Source organism: Microcaecilia unicolor, chromosome 11, assembly GCF_901765095.1.
Source record: "Microcaecilia unicolor chromosome 11, aMicUni1.1, whole genome shotgun sequence".
Taxonomy (NCBI): Eukaryota; Metazoa; Chordata; class Amphibia; order Gymnophiona; family Siphonopidae; genus Microcaecilia; species Microcaecilia unicolor.
This window is the reverse complement of record NC_044041.1, coordinates 29,494,779-29,517,122: the sequence shown is the minus strand read 5'-3', so window position 1 is coordinate 29,517,122 and position 22,344 is coordinate 29,494,779.

Below are 22,344 nucleotides of genomic sequence, written 5' to 3'. Positions count from 1 at the left end.
AAGTAAATCACTGTTTGATGTGTGCTCATTAACTGAAGGCTACGATTAAATATTTCATTAGCAAAGGAAGCAACCATTTTTATTTTTTCTGTCCTTTTTGTCTACGCAAATATGGTAACCAGTGCGTTTTTTTCTAGCAAAAAAAGTTGCCGGTACTCAAATGCTAGGCCACCCTTCAGGAGTGGGGTGATCACTGGCAGATCCACCCCACAATAGCTAGGCCCCCGGCAACCAGTCACAGAATCTATGACAAGGCAGAATTGGTGTGTAGAGCCTCAGCTCTTTCATTAAACCTTGGGGACCATGGGTCAATTTTAGCAGACAATGGAAAAGGTGCCGGTACTCAGTACCCCCAAGTCCCCCCTCAGAAAAAGCCCTGATGGTAACCCTACCTTGAGCAAGTCATTTAACCCTCCACTGCCTCAAGAGAAGGCAATGGCAAACCACTTCTGTATCATGGGAAGAAAACCACAGAGGAGAGGGGAAATCCCTCATTGTTCCGACTGAAGGGCACATTTCAGTCTGGAAACAGTGAGCAAACCAATTGTCTTTTTATAAATGTAAGATTCAGAGAATTACTGGTGATTTTTTTTCATGTTTTATTTAGACTTCACATCTTAGTGAAACATTTGATAACACACATACACATGCCCGCATGCAGCCCCCCCCCCCCCCCCCCACACACAGCCACACTGATGTTTATTGTGAGTATACTACTCCGTCCATAATAAGAGTTTCAGTAAACTTGGTCGTAAATCCGATCGTGAAACCACCAGGCATAGGTGTGACCCATAGATGCTGGCTTTGTGGCTGTATTAGGTGCTTGAGCAATTCCAAAATGATGGGGGAAATCGAAACACAAGCTTAAGTTTTCATTGGCATCGATACATACAATTTTTGTTGCATTTTCTGCAATTCAGTCCAAGGATAAATCATCAACATTTCTGCTACATCCATCAATTCATGGTGAGTAGGAATTTGCTTAAGAAATATATGGCTTAGGTAGAGCAGATTTTCACAATTCTGCAGCAGCTGTATTTTGGCTTGTCAGAGTCACCTTATATTTAGTCAAAAAGTCATATCTGTTAGGCTGATATTCAAAATATTTGTCTGAGGAACTTCAGAAGTTACCCAGAATCACCTTTGAGCTCAGAAATCCCGCCCCACAGATCAGTTGAACTTTGGCCAGCAAGTTGGCTGGACAATATATTATTCGATTGTCTTGAGGCTTCTGAGAGCTGAATATTCAGCACTATCTGGCTAACCCATAAATCAGGCAGCTGAAATAGCTCCTCAAGATACCCAGATAAGTTTGTCTCCACAGTTTTTACCTGTTATATTCAGTGGTAGAGAATGACACGGGGACAGGGACCTACAGTAACTGCGGGGATGGGGACAGGGTCAGAGCCTGCAGGGACGGAGCGAACACAGGTCCCATGGGGACGGGGTGGAGACAGGGACAGATCCCAGGAGGATGGGGACAGGGACAAACTTTGAAGCCTGTTAATGAACTGGACTGTTATTTATGTTTGAGTGATGTAGATAACAATATTTTGATTTTTTGGAAAAACGAACAAAAGTTCTGGCCACAACTAACGAAATTTGCATGTGGGATCCTGTCCATCCTGCTACCAGCACATCTTCTAAGAAGACACCTTCTATTGCAGGAAGGACTGTGGAAGACAGGAGAGCTAGACTGAATCCTGAGATTCATCCACAGATTAAAAAATCATAACAGTGCTTCATAGGGCATATTTCTCCCCTCTTGGGCCTACAGAACGGGTTGTATTTTGTACCCCTGGACATTTTAACAGGGTGGATTATGATTCCTTGTGGTAGTAGAAGTCAGCTATTGTTGGGGCTGGAAGGGTAGAGGGCGGTGGTGAAGAGAGTTATTATAGCTGCTCATTGTTATTGTTTTTTATTTGTAATTTATACACAACAGTTTCACAGCTTATTGTTTCTTTTTATACTTTAATAAAAAGATTTAAATATAAAATCATAATTGTTCGAGGCTTCTGCAGATGAGGACAGAGCCTGTGGGGACAGGGACAGAACCTGTGGGGACTGGGTGGGGATGGAGACAGGGCCTGTGGGGGGACAGGGCGGGGACAGAGACAGAACCTGTGGGGCTGGGGTGAGGACAGAGACAGAACCCACAGGGACAAACATCGTCCTGTGTTATTCTCTATTCAGTGGTCCAACTTATCTGCTGAGGGGTAGATACTCAAGGCAATTTAAGCAGTCAGAAATGGCTTCTGGCCATGTAATTGGCTTGTCTGGGGCTAACCGGACATATGCCACTGAAAACACAGAGTTAACACCTAAGCTGGAGCCGGCAATTTTGTGCGCATTCCCGGAGCAGAGTCAGCAAGCAGCTAGGGCTGATATTCAGCATTTAGATTAGATTTATTATTTATAACCCGCCCTTATCCAGGGCGAGGTACAATATACACACATAAAAAAAATACATACAGTGGGGGAAATAAGTATTTGATCCCTTGCTGATTTTGTAAGTTTGCCCACTGACAAAGACATGAGCAGCCCATAATTGAAGGGTAGGTTATTGGTAACAGTGAGAGATAGCACATCACAAATTAAATCCGGAAAATCACATTGTGGAAAGTATATGAGTTTATTTGCATTCTGCAGAGGGAAATAAGTATTTAATCCCTCTGACAAACAAGACCTAATACTTGGTGGCAAAACCCTTGTTGGCAAGCACAGCGGTCAGACGTCTTCTGTAGTTGATGATGAGGTTTGCACACATGTCAGGAGGAATTTTGGTCCACTCCTCTTTGCAGATCATCTCTAAATCATTAAGAGTTCTGGGCTGTCGCTTGGCAACTCGCAGCTTCAGCTCCCTCCATAAGTTTTCAATGGGATTAAGGTCTGGTGACTGGCTAGGCCACTCCATGACCCTAATGTGCTTCTTCCTGAGCCACTCCTTTGTTGCCTTGGCTGTATGTTTTGGGTCATTGTCGTGCTGGAAGACCCAGCCACGACCCATTTTTAAGGCCCTGGCGGAGGGAAGGAGGTTGTCACTCAGAATTGTACGGTACATGGCCCCATCCATTCTCCCATTGATGCGGTGAAGTAGTCCTGTGCCCTTAGCAGAGAAACACCCCCAAAACATAACATTTCCACCTCCATGCTTGACAGTGGGGACGGTGTTCTTTGGGTCATAGGCAGCATTTCTCTTCCTCCAAACACGGCGAGTTGAGTTCATGCCAAAGAGCTCAATTTTTGTCTCATCTGACCACAGCACCTTCTCCCAATCACTCTCGGCATCATCCAGGTGTTCACTGGCAAACTTCAGACGGGCCGTCACATGTGCCTTCCGGAGCAGGGGGACCTTGCGGGCACTGCAGGATTGCAATCCGTTATGTCGTAATGTGTTACCAATGGTTTTCGTGGTGACAGTGGTCCCAGCTGCCTTGAGATCATTGACAAGTTCCCCCCTTGTAGTTGTAGGCTGATTTCTAACCTTCCTCATGATCAAGGATACCCCACGAGGTGAGATTTTGCGTGGAGCCCCAGATCTTTGTCGATTGACAGTCATTTTGTACTTCTTCCATTTTCTTACTATGGCACCAACAGTTGTCTCCTTCTCGCCCAGCGTCTTACTGATGGTTTTGTAGCCCATTCCAGCCTTGTGCAGGTGTATGATCTTGTCCCTGACATCCTTAGACAGCTCCTTGCTCTTGGCCATTTTGTAGAGGTTAGAGTCTGACTGATTCACTGAGTCTGTGGACAGGTGTCTTTCATACAGGTGACCATTGCCGACAGCTGTCTGTCATGCAGGTAACGAGTTGATTTGGAGCATCTACCTGGTCTGTAGGGGCCAGATCTCTTACTGGTTGGTGGGGGATCAAATACTTATTTCCCTCTGCAGAATGCAAATAAATTCATATACTTTCCACAATGTGATTTTCCGGATTTAATTTGTGATGTGCTATCTCTCACTGTTACCAATAACCTACCCTTCAATTATGGGCTGCTCATGTCTTTGTCAGTGGGCAAACTTACAAAATCAGCAAGGGATCAAATACTTATTTCCCCCACTGTAAAACATACAAAGCAAAAACATAACAAAGCAGTTGAAATTCTAACCTACTTCATAGCAACAGGAATATCTGAAGCACAACCTTATACTTGACCAGCAGCACCATAAAAAGCCAGACACATCAGATGTGCCTTCAATTGACCCTTAAATGCCAACAAATGGGTCTCAGGTTTCAATCAGGGTAGAGGAGTAGCCTAGTGGTTAGTGCAGCTGACTTTGATCTTGGGGAACTGGGCTCAATTCCCACTGCCGTTCCTTGTGACTCTGGGCAAGTCACTTAACCCTCCATTGCCCCAGGTACAGTGAGTAAACAGATGTTTTGTTACTTCAACTTTAAAGTGACTCAGCAGTGAATTATTCAGGGGTGAATGAGAGAGAGATGAAGAAAGAAATTAACATTTCTAAAGCTGAAGCTGTGTGTACTAAAATCTGCTAATTATTTACTACAAATAATCCAACAAAAAGGGTTATGGGCCCAGGGTCCAGGAATTGAAAAAGAAGAGAAATATTACCAGGCAGAAAAAAAGGCCACATTTTTCTCTTAAGTTTTAAAGGAAAGATTCAGTCTGTCTCTCTCTCCCCCCACACAGCAGACAGAAGGCTAAGAAAATGGCTGAGGGAAGAAATTCACCATTGTTCTATTCTCTCAAGGTGCCTAAATTAACTGAGTTTAATTATCGGCAGTGGGAACTAAGATTCATATGTCTCCTTCGAGCAAAAAGATTAAATATATGCTTAGACCAAGACAGAACAGCTGAAAATATGGCTGAATGGGACAATGCAAACTATTATGTGAAGTGCATGCTTTTGGAAGCTCTCTCAGAGAAACAAGCCATATTAGTGGAGGGAAAAGATACACCAAAGGACATTTTATATAAACTGAGAACTATGTATGCAACTACATATGCAAAGCAGCAACCAATTTGGTTAGCAGAGTTGAATGAAACCAAATTAAGGGATAAAAGTAAATGTAATGATCACATTATGCATCTTATGTCTTCATTTCAAAAGCTAGAACTTTCTGGAATTCCCATGTGTGATGCATTGAAAAGAGCATTTCTTTTTACCTCACTATCAAAGAAGTTTGATGTTTTTAGGTCTGTAAATGAGGCCATTGAAGGGCAATCTTTTGAACAGGCAACATCAAAACTAAGGCAGGAATGCATAATAAATGATTCTGAGGAGATGTGTTCTCAAAGTCAGTCAGAGAGAAATGAAACAAATTTCTTGGCAAAGAACAGAGGAAGGCGGAGCTATGGGAAAACTCCACCCAAGGGCAAGCTGATTTGCTACTCATGTGGAAAGGAGGGACATGTATCTAAATGGTGTAAGGAAACACAAAACACTCCCTCTAGCTCACCTAAGCCAATGGAACTAAAGAATTTTCAAACCAGGAAATGTATGAAGGACAAAGATAAACACAAGGGTTTTCTAATGGCAGAAAAATCTTTGACTATGGTAAATAATAATTCAAATGAAAGTACTTGGATTTTGGATTCAGGGAGCACATGCCATTTAACCAATTGTAAGGATTTCTTTCAGGAAATGTGTCCAGAGGAAGGTATTCTTAAAACTGCAAACGCAGGGACTGCTAAGATCCAAGCAAAAGGTATTGGATTCTTAAAATGCAAAGTGTCTAATGAAGTTAAAGAAATTCCTGTAAGTGATGTCTTGTATATTCCCCAAGCAGTTTGCAATATGCTTAGTGTATCTACATTAGATAAGAAGGGATTTGCGATTCATTTTGAAAACAGTAAGTGCACAATCTCTAAAAATGATGAAGTGTATGCTGAAGCTTTTATGCATAATGATGTTTATAAACTGAGCATTTCAGGTGAAGCCTCACATATGGCGCAAGTAAGGAAGAATGCTGGTAAAATGGAGAAATGCATAGACTGTGTTACTCAAAAAGGTGTGAGACCCTCATTTCCTGCATACACAGGAAATAGGAGTAATAAAGTGCTGGACTTAATACACAGTGACTTATGTGGACCGTTTAATATCCCATCATTGGGAAATAACAGATTTGTGCTAATATTCTTGGATGATTTCTCTAGATATTGTGTGGCCTATTTGCTGAAAAAAAAAAGTCAAGTCACAGACATGCTGAAGAAATACGTAGCCATGGTGAGCAATAAATTTGAAAGAAAACCAAAGGTTCTTCAGACCGACAATGGTGGTGAGTTCACTTCACAAAGCATGCGCACATTTCTAGAACAAGAAGGCATTCAGCATATCACAACAGTAGCATATACACCAGAGCAAAATTCTGTTGCAGAGAGAAAATTTAGGTCACTTGTGGAAATGACGAGATGTATGCTGTCAGATAGCAATCTCCCTAAAAGACTATGGGGGGAAGCCATTCTCACAGCAGTGTACCTACAAAACAGAATGCCAACTAAAGGCGCTGAGCGCACACCACATGAGACATGGCATGGTAGGAAGCCAAACCTGTCACACATAAGAACATTTGGAAGTACAGCATATGCTCATGAACCAAAACAAAGAAGGCATAAGCTGGATTCCACAACAGAAAGGGGCATTTTAGTTGGCTATGCTCCAGGACACAAAGGATATAGAATTTTGAATCTGAAAACTGGCATTGTTGGCATAAGACATGTTACATATTTTGATGAAAACAAAAGGGTTGATAAAGGCTGGATTATCCCAGATGAGCCTTATCATCCAGAATATGAAACTAGAACCATAATAGACATGCCAGTGTATATAAATGCCATACCAAGGCAGATGTCTGAAAGTAACTCATCTGTATCTAACGAGGAACAGGCAGAGGAAACAGACACAGAAAGGATCATTGAAGAAGACAGTACAGTTGGAGAAGGGGAATCAATTGGAGAAGGACTCTCAGATTTAGAGGATGCAGAAAGGTCAGACCAACCTGTTGTCAGACGCTCATCCAGGGAAAACAAAGGTGTTCCACCCCCAAGACTGTCTTACTTAACAAAGTCAGCAGAAGCTCAAGAGCCCTTAACATGGGATGAGATTGAGAAAATGCCAGCAGAAGAAGCTGCTGAATGGCATAAAGCTGCACAAGAAGAAATTGATGCATTGGATAAAAATAATACTTGGATTCTTACAAAATTACCTCCTGGCAAGAAAGCTATAGGATGCAAATGGGTATTCAAGTTAAAAAGGAATGCACAAGGAAAAGTGGAAAGGTATAAAGCCAGATTAGTGGCAAAGGGATATCTTCAAAAATATGGAGAAGATTTTGATGAAGTGTTTGCACCTGTAGTGAAACACACGACAATTAGAACACTTCTGAGCATTGCAGTCTCAAAAGGCATGCAAGTCAAACACATTGATGTGAAAACAGCGTTTCTTCACGGAGATATAACTGAAGACTTGTACATGGAACAGCCAACAGGTTTCATAAATACAAAACAAAGACAGCTAGTGTGTAAATTAAACAAAGGTCTTTGTGGATTAAAGCAAAGTGCAGAATGTTGGAATGAAAAATTGCATGAAATATTGGCAAATTTAGGATTTAAGCAAGGTGAAGCAGATAAATGCTTGTACACTAGGTGCAGAAATGGACAATATGCATACATTTTAGCTTTTGTTGATGATCTGCTCATTGCAAGCGAAAGTGAGCAAGAGTACAAGGACATTGTAAAATATTTAAACCTCAATGTTGAGATAAAAGAACTTGGTAATGTGTCATACTATCTTGGTATAGAAATTGAGAAACAAAATGATGGTTCTTATCTTCTAAGCCAGAAGCAGAAAATAAATGAGCTTATTGAAAGTTTAGGTATGCAAGATGCCCAAGTTGTAAGCACTCCCATGATCACTGATTTTCTGAAGGATGAAACAGTAAGAGAACCTTTACCAGATAACATCCAATATAGATCAGCCATAGGTAAGCTTTTATATCTAGCTACCACGTACAGGGCTGATATAGCAAATGCAGTAGGAATTTTGAGCAGAAGGGTCAGCTCACCTACCAAATCAGATTGGACTGCAGTTAAAAGGATGGTAAGGTATTTAAAGGGTACCATTGATTGTAAATTAAAGATTTCAGCCAATAGTAATCCAAAACTAATATGTTACTGTGATTCAGATTGGGCAGGGGATCATTCTGATTATAAATCCACAAGTGGATATGTGTTTATGTATGGAAATGTACAAATTTCATGGGCCAGTCATAAACAAAGTATTGTGAGTTTGTCTTCTACAGAAGCTGAATATGTGGCCGTATCGGAAGCGTGCAGAGAACTGATGTGGATTGAAAAACTTTTGCTGGATTTTGGTATAGCTGAACAGAGACCAATCCAGATAATGGAAGATAATCAGAGCTGCATCCGACTGTCACAGAATGACAAGGTTCAGTCACGCACCAAGCACATCGCAACGAAATACCACAACGTGCGAGAGTTGGCAAAAGAAGGGGTCATCAGTCTACACTATTGTCACACCAGTGAGATGACAGCTGACATCATGACCAAACCGTTACCCAGAGAACATTTTGTGAATCTGCGTATAAAGCTTGGACTTTGTATGAATAAATAATTGCATGACAGTTATGCATGAGAAGGGGTTTGTTGGAATGTAATTGTATTTTTACATGCATTGCCTGTCACCTATTATTTCTCTGTGATTACTCTGTGACCTCTGATGTGAATTACTTAGAGAGGTCACACAGCTATGCAACTTCCTGTGGGGGTTAGATGCAGCAGATGCAGCACATGGAGCACATGGAGCTCATGATCTCTCCTAACCTGAGAGGATCTATGGTGGTGTGAGCATCCATTACCATCTAAGCACATGGAAGGAGCTGATAATACAAATGTATAGTAATATGTATATATAAGCCTGTCTGATTATAATCTAACTGCAAACTGTGAGTAAACAGATGTTTTGTTACTTCAACTTTAAAGTGACTCAGCAGTGAATTATTCAGGGGTGAATGAGAGAGAGATGAAGAAAGAAATTAACATTTCTAAAGCTGAAGCTGTGTGTACTAAAATCTGCTAATTATTTACTACAAATAATCCAACAGATCTTGGGGAACTGGGCTCAATTCCCACTGCCGTTCCTTGTGACTCTGGGCAAGTCACTTAACCCTCCATTGCCCCAGGTACAAATAAGTACCTGTATATACTATGTCAACCACTTTAAACAGTAGTTGCAAAACCCACCCATTTTCTTCCCCTTCCCAATCCAGCTGGCAATTGACTCCATTTGAAAGGCCCAGCAATCAAGAAGGATCCTTTTCTAGTCAAAAGTGTTTCAAGGCGAGATAACCACATAAACAGGACCACATAAAACACAATCCTATCTTTATGTGATTCACCATAGCCCTTAAGTGCTGAATATTGCACTTAGCCAGCTATGTTTTTGCCACCTGCGTATACCCGGAAGTTCAATACCGCAACCCAGACGTGGCCTGGCATTGAATTTCCAGGGATAATGTCAGCAATGGCCAGCAAAATGCTGAATATCTATCCCTGAATATCAAGTTAAAGCTATCTAGATGATTTTACCCTATGGAATATCAGCCTCCATAGGTTACTCTAGCGGCATTCTTAGTAGATGGGGCTGAGGGTCATCCTTGGGGCAGGTACACAATCGATTTGTAATGTCTGTAGCCAAAACTGTTTGCCTTCCCTCATATATTTAAACTCGGGCACCAGTAGCGTAGCCAGAGCCAGTGGTGTTCCTTGGTCTGCTGCAACCCGGGGTGGATCACTGCTGCACACCCCCCCCCCCCAAATTCAGCACAACACCCTCCCCCCAGGTGCAGCATCATCCCCCCCCCCCCCCCCGAGTGCATTCTTCTTGCCTGCTGGGGTGCTGGGAGCAGCCGCGTGGCTGTCAGCTCTGCCAGTTCCCTGCTCCCTCTGCCCTGGAACAGGAAGTAACAACATAGGGAGCTGGGAACCAGCGGAGCTGTCAGCTGCATGGCTGCTCCCTGCACCCCTCCTGCAGCGTGAACCTGGGGTGGCCCGGCCCCACCGCCCCAACCTCAGTACGCCGCTGGCCAGAACTCAATTTCTGGGTGGGCCTGGAGGTGGACTGGGTGGACATGGCCTTCGCATTTCCTCTCTGCCCACTACACCCCCACCCCACCCCACTTGGGTTGCATCCCGAAGCCGCACCAGCAGAAGAGACCTCTCCAGAGCCCCTCCCCCCAAACTGTCTGAAACCGGAGGCAGTCAGTAGCATGCTTCCAGCTGCCCATGCTGACAGTCCCCCCACCACAACCACCACCACCACCATCACACACACACACCACATGCTCAGTTCATGGCTACGCCACTGAGTGTGACATCTACTATTACTCTTTGAGTGACATCTAATTTCAGGAGCAGGAACCAGAATGTTCTGTCTGCAATTGCAATGAGTTACCTTAGTGTCCACATTTTATCAACAGTAGGCCACATGATCAAGAAATTAATGTGTGTGCCGGCTGCATATCAGCATCTTATACTCGTCAGAAATCTGTGATTTTCTCTCATATTCACTTAATAGTTCTACAATGCTTCAAAATCCTATGTACTACTAGTTAATTAGGTAAAGATGTTTTGCTAAAAATCTCAAGTAGGCCACATTCTAAGGCCTCAAAAGGCCTCAAGTTTTTTGCCCCTGCTTTAGTCCATCCAAAAGCCCAGTTTTAATACTGATTACATCACTGGTGTTTGTGTAATAGTTTCAGGGAAAGCTGGGCCGCTTTCTTCCGGTTTTCAGGGTAGTGTAATTAGGCAACAACAGAAATGTTAAGCTGCCACAGTGCCACTGCCCAGTCTCAAAAATCAAATTTATTGATAAAAGCTTGGCCCTTTCAGGCACAGCTGGAGCCCTGTAAATTGTTTCTCCCTTCAAGGATAATGCAGTGTCTCTCTGGAGACACTCTAAGGAAGGAAGCTCAGATTGTACCATTTAACTCTTGTCTTCAGAGCAGAGATGCTTAGATAAGGTTGGATGGCTGCTGTGTTTTTAAATAATTATCCTCAGTGCCTGAGGATTTTACTTACCAAATCCTGCTGTTTAACTTTTTTTCTGCATCTTATAACTTAAGGTGCAGGCAGGTCATCAGAATAAACAGGTTATCCAAGCATCAGATGTATTTGGTTTTTAACTTTTTATTTTATCCTGTATGATCAGTTGACATTGATACACCAAATACTATCCCAAGTATTAATCTTTTTGAATACCTGACTTCTAATTATGGAAAACAAAAATGAGGATGTTATATTGCCTTTGAATCGCTCCTTGATGTGACCACACCTCAAATACTGTGTAGAATTCTGGTCACTGCATCTCAAAAAAGATATAGTAGAATTTGAAAAGGTAAAGAGAAGGGCGAAAAAAATTATAAAGGTAATGGGATGACTTCCTTATGAGGAAAGGCTAAAGTGGCTAGGGCCAGGGTTGCCAGGTGGAAAATTTTTTCCCCACCCAAATCAGCCCAAATCCAGGCCAAAACCCGCCCAAAGTCAAACCCCGCACCTGACACCCCCACCCCCGCCGTCATCAACCCCACCCCTGCCGTCATCAACCCCACCCCCGCCGTCATCGGCCCCGCCTCTTCCGTCACCGGCCCCACCTCCCCATCATCGGCCCCGCCCAAAACATCACTAGCCCCGCCCCTGCGGCCCGAAAAACCACTCAAAAAACCGTGGAAAGACCCCAAAACAAGCCCAAAAAACCGCAACCCGCCGCGGGCAAAAATTTCCGGCGGGGGGTTGCGGAAAACCGCCCAATTGGGCGGTAAAACCGCCCACCTGGCAACACTGGCTAGGGCTCTTCAGCTTGGAGAAAAGACGGCTAAGGGGAGATATGAAAGAGGTCTATAAAATAATGGGTAGAGTGAAACAGGTAGACGTGAATCTCTTGTTTACTCTTTCCAAAAATACTGAGACTAGGGGGCACACAATGAAGCTACAAAGTAGTAAATTTAAAACAAATCAGAGAAAATATTTCTTCACTCAACAAGTAATTAAACTCTGGAATTCGTTGCCAGTGAATGTGGTAAAAGCAGTTAGCTTGGTGGGGTTTTAAAAAGGTTTGGATAGCTTCCTAAAAGAAAAGTCCATAAGTCATTATTTATTTATTTATTTGTAACATTTATATCCCACATTTTCCCACCCATTAGCAGGCTCAATGTGGCTTTCATAATACCGTAAAGGCGATCGCCAAGTCCGGTAGATGTTAAACAAATGCAATTTAAAATAAGGGTTAGGTAAGGTTAGAGTAAGCAGGTACAAAAAGGGACACGGAAATAAAGGACTTGGGGGAAATCCACTGCTTATTTCTAGGATAAGCAGCATAAAATGTATTGTACTGTTTTGGGATCTTGCCAAGTACTTCTGACCTGGATTGGCCACTGTTGGAAATAGGATGCTGGGCTTGATGGCCCTTCGGTCTGTCCCAGTATGGCAACACTTATGTTCTTATGTTATGTACTTATGATGCTATTTCTTCCATCAGGACATATTTGTCGGCCTGTCTGAGTAAAAGTATTTCACATGAACCCTTTAAATTAAGCCATGCACGGTTTACAAAGGTCTTGGTTCACCTACATAGGAAACAGAACTGATCACATTTGTACTTAATTACATAATGCTGCATTTAGCTCTTTCAGACGGATTGGAGCCAGGAGATAAATACAAGGATAACTATCAAAGAAAAGTAGACAGCTGTGGTGCCCTGATAAGTTGTGTCAGGCATTTGGAAGGGGTGCGGGGATAGAGGAATGATGAGTGGGGACAAATGGAAAGAAGGAGAGAGAGAGAGTATCATACAGTGGAAGGGAGCTGCCGCACTCTCTGAACTGTACAGAGTTGTGGATCCCAACATGAACCTTGAGACCTGACCAGGGTTATTGAAAATTAACAGACAAACCAACCGTACACTACACGGTATCAGAGAAAATATTCCTTAATTCCCATTCCAATACAATGAGTGCAATAAAGGTCCTTCCAACTCACTCACCCACTGATCCCTCCCATCCTCCCCTTCTGTACAACAAGTATACAAAGGATTCCGACACGAAAAGTTATATTACAACCATTAAAGGTTCAGTACTGTACTATGTGCATGTGGAGTTATAAAATCCCAAAAGGGCTTTCAAATACACTGAAACAATTTGCCTTTCACTGACTTCAAATCACCAGCGTCTGGGCCAACTTCGCTCTCAAGTTTCCTTGTATATGCCGAATATTATTCCAGTCAAAAAAATTTCCAATTTTTTGATCCTAAGCAATTAGAAGAATTTTTAGTTTCTAAGGAAGTAATGAATGCCAATATGAAAGTTAACCAACAGATGCACACCGAGTGATAGCTAGGGGGAATGAATGGGGTCTGCAGAAACCCCCGTGTTAATTATTTTTAAAATGTATTATTATTAATAACATTATTTTATTTCCTTTTTCTTGGATCTATAATTCTTGAATTTCTTACTTATTAAGGTCGAAGGTGTTAAGTAAATTTCAACACAATGTTATTAGAGATTTCGGTGGAAGATATTATTACAAATTGCTATATCATCTCTGCTTGAGTTGAATTATAAAATAAATAAACAATTAAAATCAAATCACCAGCGTCCAATTTTTCATATGATAACAAAGAATCATCAGGGATCTCCATTGCAGAAGTGAAGGCACCTCTACTGACATCCACTTAACAAGAACTCAGTTTTTGGCCATCAAAGAAGCGAGCTTCAAAAAACCAAGGGCAAAAGTCAGGTTACCGAAGGCCGTCAAACAGAAGTTCAGGTGATGGAGAAACCCGCCAAGGATGGGTCTGTGAAATATGCACACATAAAGACCACCAGAAGGCCAAGATTCTAGGAAATGACCAGAACACGTGACTGGGGTTGAGAACATTTTAGGCAGACATCGTTCTCTCTGTCATCTTATATGCCTTATACGGTGTAATACAGAGTCTTAAAATTGTATTGCAATTCCCAATGTGTGACATTCTTGGAGATGGAACGTGTACCTCGTAGGCATGACTTTAGATGACCTCCCAATACTACCAAAGAGGTTTGTACTCCAAGTAAGGGCCGATGGAACTTTGCTTTGTAAATATTTACTGGTTCTATAAGTAATTAATATACATGAAATGTATTCATATACATCGGGTGCGTGTAGATGTTTTTTCTTGCATATCCGTAGAGGTGGACCTTCAGGAACTGGTTCAGATACAGTGGGGGAAATAAGTATTTGATCCCTTGCTGATTTTGTAAGTTTGCCCACTGACAAAGACATGAGCAGCCCATAATTGAAGGGTAGGTTATTGGTAACAGTGAGAGATAGCACATCACAAATTAAATCCGGAAAATCACATTGTGGAAAGTATATGAATTTATTTGCGTTCTGCAGAGGGAAATAAGTATTTGATCCCCCACCAACCAGTAAGAGATCTGGCCCCTACAGACCAGGTAGATGCTCCAAATCAACTCGTTACCTGCATGACAGACAGCTGTCGGCAATGGTCACCTGTATGAAAGACACCTGTCCACAGACTCAGTGAATCAGTCAGACTCTAACCTCTACAAAATGGCCAAGAGCAAGGAGCTGTCTAAGGATGTCAGGGACAAGATCATACACCTGCACAAGGCTGGAATGGGCTACAAAACCATCAGTAAGACGCTGGGCGAGAAGGAGACAACTGTTGGTGCCATAGTAAGAAAATGGAAGAAGTACAAAATGACTGTCAATCGACAAAGATCTGGGGCTCCACGCAAAATCTCACCTCGTGGGGTATCCTTGATCATGAGGAAGGTTAGAAATCAGCCTACAACTACAAGGGGGGAACTTGTCAATGATCTCAAGGCAGCTGGGACCACTGTCACCACGAAAACCATTGGTAACACATTACGACATAACGGATTGCAATCCTGCAGTGCCCGCAAGGTCCCCCTGCTCCGGAAGGCACATGTGACGGCCCGTCTGAAGTTTGCCAGTGAACACCTGGATGATGCCGAGAGTGATTGGGAGAAGGTGCTGTGGTCAGATGAGACAAAAATTGAGCTCTTTGGCATGAACTCAACTCGCCGTGTTTGGAGGAAGAGAAATGCTGCCTATGACCCAAAGAACACCGTCCCCACTGTCAAGCATGGAGGTGGAAATGTTATGTTTTGGGGGTGTTTCTCTGCTAAGGGCACAGGACTACTTCACCGCATCAATGGGAGAATGGATGGGGCCATGTACCGTACAATTCTGAGTGACAACCTCCTTCCCTCCGCCAGGGCCTTAAAAATGGGTCGTGGCTGGGTCTTCCAGCACGACAATGACCCAAAACATACAGCCAAGGCAACAAAGGAGTGGCTCAGGAAGAAGCACATTAGGGTCATGGAGTGGCCTAGCCAGTCACCAGACCTTAATCCCATTGAAAACTTATGGGGGGAGCTGAAGCTGCGAGTTGCCAAGCGACAGCCCAGAACTCTTAATGATTTAGAGATGATCTGCAAAGAGGAGTGGACCAAAATTCCTCCTGACATGTGTGCAAACCTCATCATCAACTACAGAAGACGTCTGACCGCTGTGCTTGCCAACAAGGGTTTTGCCACCAAGTATTAGGTCTTGTTTGCCAGAGGGATTAAATACTTATTTCCCTCTGCAGAATGCAAATAAATTCATATACTTTCCACAATGTGATTTTCCGGATTTAATTTGTGATGTGCTATCTCTCACTGTTACCAATAACCTACCCTTCAATTATGGGCTGCTCATGTCTTTGTCAGTGGGCAAACTTACAAAATCAGCAAGGGATCAAATACTTATTTCCCCCACTGTATATCCCAGACAGCCTGGGACATTTTCTAAGGCTCCTTTTGTACTGTAGCAGAGCCTTCCCAGTTGTTTCCCAAGTATCTGGGAATTATTGTCTCTTTGTATCTCCCCTCCGTGTGCAGCTAATTTCATCATTGCATCAACAGTTTGGGGCCAAGACTCCAACTCCTTCCCCTTCCATATCATTCCCAGAAGACCTGATTAGGATTTAGAATTTAGTTCGTATGGAGCCAGTTGTCGTCTGCACTGCCACTGGGCCAGTCCTCTGAGTCTTTATTCTTAACGGGGAAAACAGTGAAAAACAAGAACAACCATAAGAACGTAAGAAAAGCCATGCTGAATCAGACCAAGGTCCGTCGAGCACAGCATCATGTCTCCAGCAGATCCTAGAACGTTGATCCATTTCCCAGGGATGAGAAGTGGCTCTCCCAAGTCTACCGGGCTAGTCATTTTCTACGGACCTTTCCTCCAGGAACGTGTCCAACTCTCTTTATAGATCTATGTTGGTCACCTTGACCACATCTTCTATTGACAGATCCCACAGCTTATGCGCTATATTAAAAAAACAAAAAACTTTCAGTGATTGGTTTTTAGTCTGCAGGTCATTTATTTATTTATTTATTTATTTATTTATTTGTTGCATTTGTATCCCACAATTTCCCACCTCTTTGCAGGTTCAATGTGGCTTACAATACATCATGATTAGTGGAAATGAGAAGAGTAAACGATTGGTATTACAGAAGGATTTTGATTACATGATAGTGATAGAGCATAATAGTAAAATAGCAAGAAAGCATTGTGAGACAGTTCTGAATACATGTTTTGATCTTTGTGATATGTCTTGTTGAAAAGATAGGTCTTCAGTAGTTTGCGGAAGCTGGCTAGTTCATTGATCGTTTTTAGGTTGCGCGGTAGTGCGTTCCAGAATTGTGTGCTCATATAGGAAAAGGTTGATGCGTGCATTAGTTTATATTTTAGACCTTTGCAGTTGGGGAAATGAAGATTGAGGAATGTGCGGGATGATTTTTTGGCATTCCTGTCATTTGTCTCCAGTCTGCAGGTCATTCGTTTCATGGAGTGTCCTCTTACTTTTGTGTCATTTGACAGGTTAAGCTACCATTCCCTATGTAAGCATCCCCCCCTCCCCACTCATGATTTTGTAAACTTCTATAATATTTCCTCTGTCTTTTCTGCAAGCTGAAAAGCCTTAACCTGTTTCATCTCTCTTCATAAGGAAGGTGCCCCAATCCCTTCATCATTTTCTTACCCTTCACCTCTTCTAGATGTGCTATTTCCAGAACTGCATATACTATTCAATGTGTGGATGCACCAAGGAGCTAGACCAGACAAAATTAAAATAGGATATCTCTATAAATAACAAGAAATCAATGCAAAGGATAGAGTACTCCTTGCCATGCCATGTTTGGTGCAAGAACGCAATGCGAGGATGAGCTGTTCTCGATGTATGCAGCTGAAATAGCTCTCAGCATTTAAAAACACAGACGATAGGAACATAGAACCATGACGGCAGATAAGGACCAAATGTCCCATCCTCAGCGCCCACTGTCTTCTTCTTACCCCAAGAGATCCACGTGCCTGTCCCATGCTTTCTTCAATTCAGATAAAGCCCTTGTCTCTACCACCTCCTCCGGGAGGCTAGTCCACGTATCTGCCAACCTTTCGGTGAAAAAGTATTTTCTTTCATTACTTCTGAGCCTATAACCTCTTGACTTCATCCTATGCCCTTCTCATTCCAGTTTTCCTCCATTTGAAAGAGGCTCACCTCCAGTACATTAACACCACGGAGGTGTTTAAACGTCTCTATCATATCCCCTTTCTCCCGCCTTTCTTCCAGACTCCAGAGTATACATATTGAGGTCTATAAGTCTGTCACCATATGCTTTATGACAAAGACCACTGACCAATTTTGTAGCCACCCTCTGGACCGACTCCATCCTGTTTATACTATTATGTAGGTGCGGTCTCCAGAATTGCACACAGTATTCTAAATGGGGCCTCACCAGAGACTTATGCAATATCATGGAGGAGTAGCCTAGTGGTTAGTGCAGCGGACTCTGATCCTGGGGAACTGAGTTCGATTCCCACTGCAGCTCCTTGTGACTCTGGGCAAGTCACTTAACCCTCCATTGCCCCTGGTACAAAATAAGTACCTGAATATATGTAAACCGCTTTGAATGTAGTTGCAAAAACCTCAGAAAGGCAGAGTATCATATCTCATTTCCCTTTCCCCCCTTCCCTTATGACATCACAATATCAGAAGTGAGCCAAGTATCGGGCAATCAAGCAATTGTGACATCACTGATGAGGTTGGCTCTTATTGGTGGAATGAGTGGAGGCGTAACCTAGTGGTTAGTGCAGTGGACTTTGATCCTGGGGAACTGAGTTCAATTCCCACTGCAGCTCCTTCTGACTCTGGGCAAGTCACTTAACCCTCCATTGCCCCTGGTACAAAATAAGTACCTGAATATATGTAAACCGCTTTGAATGTAGTTGCAAAAACCTCAGAAAGGCAGTATATCAAGTCCCATTTCCCTTTCCCTATTGAGATTCTACATGGAATGTTGCTAGTGGAGGAGTAGCCTAGTGGTTAGTACAGTGGACGTTGATCCTGGGAAACTGAGTTCAATTCCCACTGCAGCTCCTTGTGACTCTGGGCAAGTCACTTAACCCTCCATTGCCCCTGGTACAAAATAAGTACCTGAATATATGTAAACCGCTTTGAATGTAGTTGCAAAAACCTCAGAAAGGCAGAGTATCATATCTCATTTCCCTTTCCCCCCTTCCCTTATGACATCACAATATCAGAAGTGAGCCAAGTATCGGGCAATCAAGCAATTGTGACATCACTGATGAGGTTGGCTCTTATTGGTGGAATGAGTGGAGGCGTAACCTAGTGGTTAGTGCAGTGGACTTTGATCCTGGGGAACTGAGTTCAATTCCCACTGCAGCTCCTTCTGACTCTGGGCAAGTCACTTAACCCTCCATTGCCCCTGGTACAAAATAAGTACCTGAATATATGTAAACCGCTTTGAATGTAGTTGCAAAAACCTCAGAAAGGTGGTATATCAAGTCCCATTTCCCTTTCCCTATTTGAGATTCTACATGGAATGTTGCTACTATTGGAGATTCTAGATGGAATGTTGCTACTATTGAGATTCTGTTGCTACCATTTGAGATTCTACATGGAATGTTGCTATTCCACTAGCAACATTCCATGTAGAAGCCTGCCCTTGCAGATTAGCAATGCGGCCGCGCAGGACGTCAGACTCACAGAAACAGAAGCCTGCGCAGCCGCATTGCTGATCTGCAAGGGCAGGCTTCTAGATGGAATGTTGCTAGTGGAGGAGTAGCCTAGTGGTTAGTGCAGTAGACTTTGATCCTGGGGAACTGAGTTCAATTCCTACTGCAGCTCCTTGTGACTCTGGGCAAGTCACTTAACCCTCCATTGCCCCTGGTACAAAATAAGTACCTGAATATATGTAAACCACTTTGAATGTAGTTGCAAAAACCTCAGAAAGGTATATCAAGTCCCCTTTCCCTCTTTTTTTTCTTGCCAGCAATTTCTCTCCCTATGCACCTAAGCATCCTTCTGGCTTTGACTGTCGCCTTTTCTACCTGTTTGGCCACCTTAAGATTATCAGATACGATCACCCCCAAGCACCGTTCTCTCTAAGCTGAGCAAGGGTCCTGCAACTGCATGGCTGCCAGTGTGGTGGGGGGTGGGGGCGGTGTTTCAATATTATGTTTTCAGTCTCTACCGACAGGCAGGCTCCCTGGAGTCCTGCAGAGCTTGCCTATCCCTCACTATTGAAAATGTGATAGTGAAACAGCACCCCCCATTGGCAGGACTGTAGGAGGAGGATTTCTGCTCAGCTTAGAAGGACCAGTGCCCCAAATCCCCAATCTGTTCAGAATTCTGCGGCACGACTTATTTTCCACACTAGCCCACTCCCCAAGTCACTTCACTGGCTCCCTGTCCGCTTCCGCGTACAGTTCAAACTTCTCTTACTGACCTTTAAATGCATCCGCTCTGCAGCCCCCCATTATCTCTCCGCTCTCATCTCTCCCTACATTCCTCCTCCCCGTGAACTCCGCTCACTGGACAAATCTCTCTTGTCGTCCCCCTTCTCCTCCACTGCTAACTCCAGGCTTCGCTCCTTTTCTCTCGCGGCACCTTATGCCTGGAATAGACTTCCTGGACCTATACGTCTAGCTCCATCTCTACCTGTTTTTAAATCTATGCTGAAAACCCACCTTTTCACTGCTGCTTTTAACTCCTAGTCATTACTCAGTTGCCCTCCCTTGTCCCTTCCTTCTCACCCAGTACGTCCCTCACCCGTAACTGTCTTGTCTGTCTGTATTTTTAGATTGTAAGCTCTTTTGAGCAGGGACTGTCTCTTTATGTCAGGTGTTCAGTGCTGCGTGCGTCTGGTAGCGCTATACAAATGCTAATAATAATAAATAATAATAATAATAATAATAATAAAATCCTGCTCTTTTTTTGATACACAATCAAAACAAGAAGATGTCAAGACTAATTCCTGTGCAGAGATTGACCTGCACAGGAAGACTACAGTTTGCAAACCATGCACGTATCATGCATTTTATAAGGGCTTCACATAATGTCAAATGCAAAATCGAACAGGTTGATTGGACAGGTTAGCTTTTTGGCCGTTACCACTGTGCCCCTTCCTCTTAGAGTGCGTCAGTGACGTAGCTATGTGGGGCCACGGGGGCCTGGGCCCCCCAAATTTCCTCTGGGCCCCTGGTTTTGCTGGCAGAGGTCCCCAAGCCCCACCGGCTGAAGCCTTGTCCAGCGCCTCAGTTTCACTAAAAGGAGCGTGCAGGACATGAGGGGGAAGAGAGAGCAGGGCAGGCAACGTGGCGTCGCTGGAAACTTGCGCTGGAGAAAACTTCAGGTATTTGCTGCAGCAGTGGGTGGGGAGTGGCAGGGGAGCGGCAGACCAAAATGTGCCCCCCCCCACCTCGGGCTCTGGCCCCCTCCCACCATGAGGTCTGGCTACGCCCCTGGTGTGCACCTGGAAGAAAGGAATTGAATCTGTTCCATAAGGCTCCTACTTGGTCATTCTTGTGTGTCCTAATGCAAAAGCAGTTCATTTCAGTGGTTATGTTTTCATGGTGCTCACGTACCGTGAAAGCCTAGTTCTAAATTACCAGCAGTAAAACAGGCTGTCGTGTGTCTCTCTAATGCAATTCTCTCTGCCTCTTTTTTGTTCATTTTTTACAATGTTATGATATTTCATGGCTTCTTTCTTGTCTTAGGATCTGAAAAGCATGTTTATTGCATTACAGAGATACAAAGGAAAGAGGATGAGAATCTGGCACAGGGCCTGCTCTATCAGGGTGCCTTGCTTTACAGAGTAGTTGAATCCACAACTCTGGTGGCGGTGGTGGGGGATATCGCAAGTACTGAGCTAGAAACTTGACAGTTGACTATTTTATTGGCCCTGCAGTATCACCCTTAGTTCTACATTTGGTTTTCCTGGACCATTGGAATGTTGATTGGCCTGTACTGAGTTATAGTACCATGAGTTTCCAATTTTATAAACTACTGCCCCCACCCCGTTCCAGCCCGGTCACTACAGTGGCATTCCTTGGCCACAGAGTTCATGGAATCATGACTCCACCTTGAACCCAGTATGCATGCAACCTGAGTTTGACCACTAGGTGTCCCCGTGCGATGGCTGGTACTCAGACGATGATAGTAGTCTTTAACATGCCTCCTCCTGTCTCATAACAGAAGTACCAGAATTATTCTCACAATAACAGGCATTTGGCTGTCCAGGACAATTTGGCCAAGGAATGTCCATCTCACAGAAATTAAGTAGGCATCTAATATGTGCACATAACTTCAGTAGAGAGTAAAACCAGGAGATCGGAGGGAAACAGCAACATAAAGACATGGAGCAGAAACAGTGTAGAGGGCCTCTGATGGAATAGATGAGCAGCAGGGTCATCGAGAGACTAGGCCAGGCTCGGGGCAAGAGTGCCCCGCCTCCGCCCCCTCGCCGCTGCCACCCCCTGTCGCTCCCCCCACCGCTGTAGTCCCCGGTCTCACCTGCCTGCCTCCTTGGCTCGTGGAAACCAGAAGTTACATCAGACAAGGGCGGGACACAGAGAGGGAAGGCCAGAAGAGAGGAGATCTGCGACTGCCGCTTTGAATGCAGGAGGGCCGGAGCCAAGGAGGCAGGCAGGTGAGACCGGGGACTGCAGCCCCCAGCGCCGGGCCCCCCTTGGAGGCCCGGGGAATTTTGTCCCCCCTGCCCCCTCCCCTCTCGACGGCCCTGATGAGCAGAGCTAAACTGCCAAGGAAGCAATTCACCCAACACGGCCCGTGTTTATTAAAGGACCCAACACAGCCCGTGTTTCGGCAAGTGCCTGCGTCAGGTGTCAGAACGGAGTTGAAGCTGCTTCACTGTTGTGCTACGGGAAGCAATTCTGCGATTCCTTACTTTCATGACTATAGATTTCGTT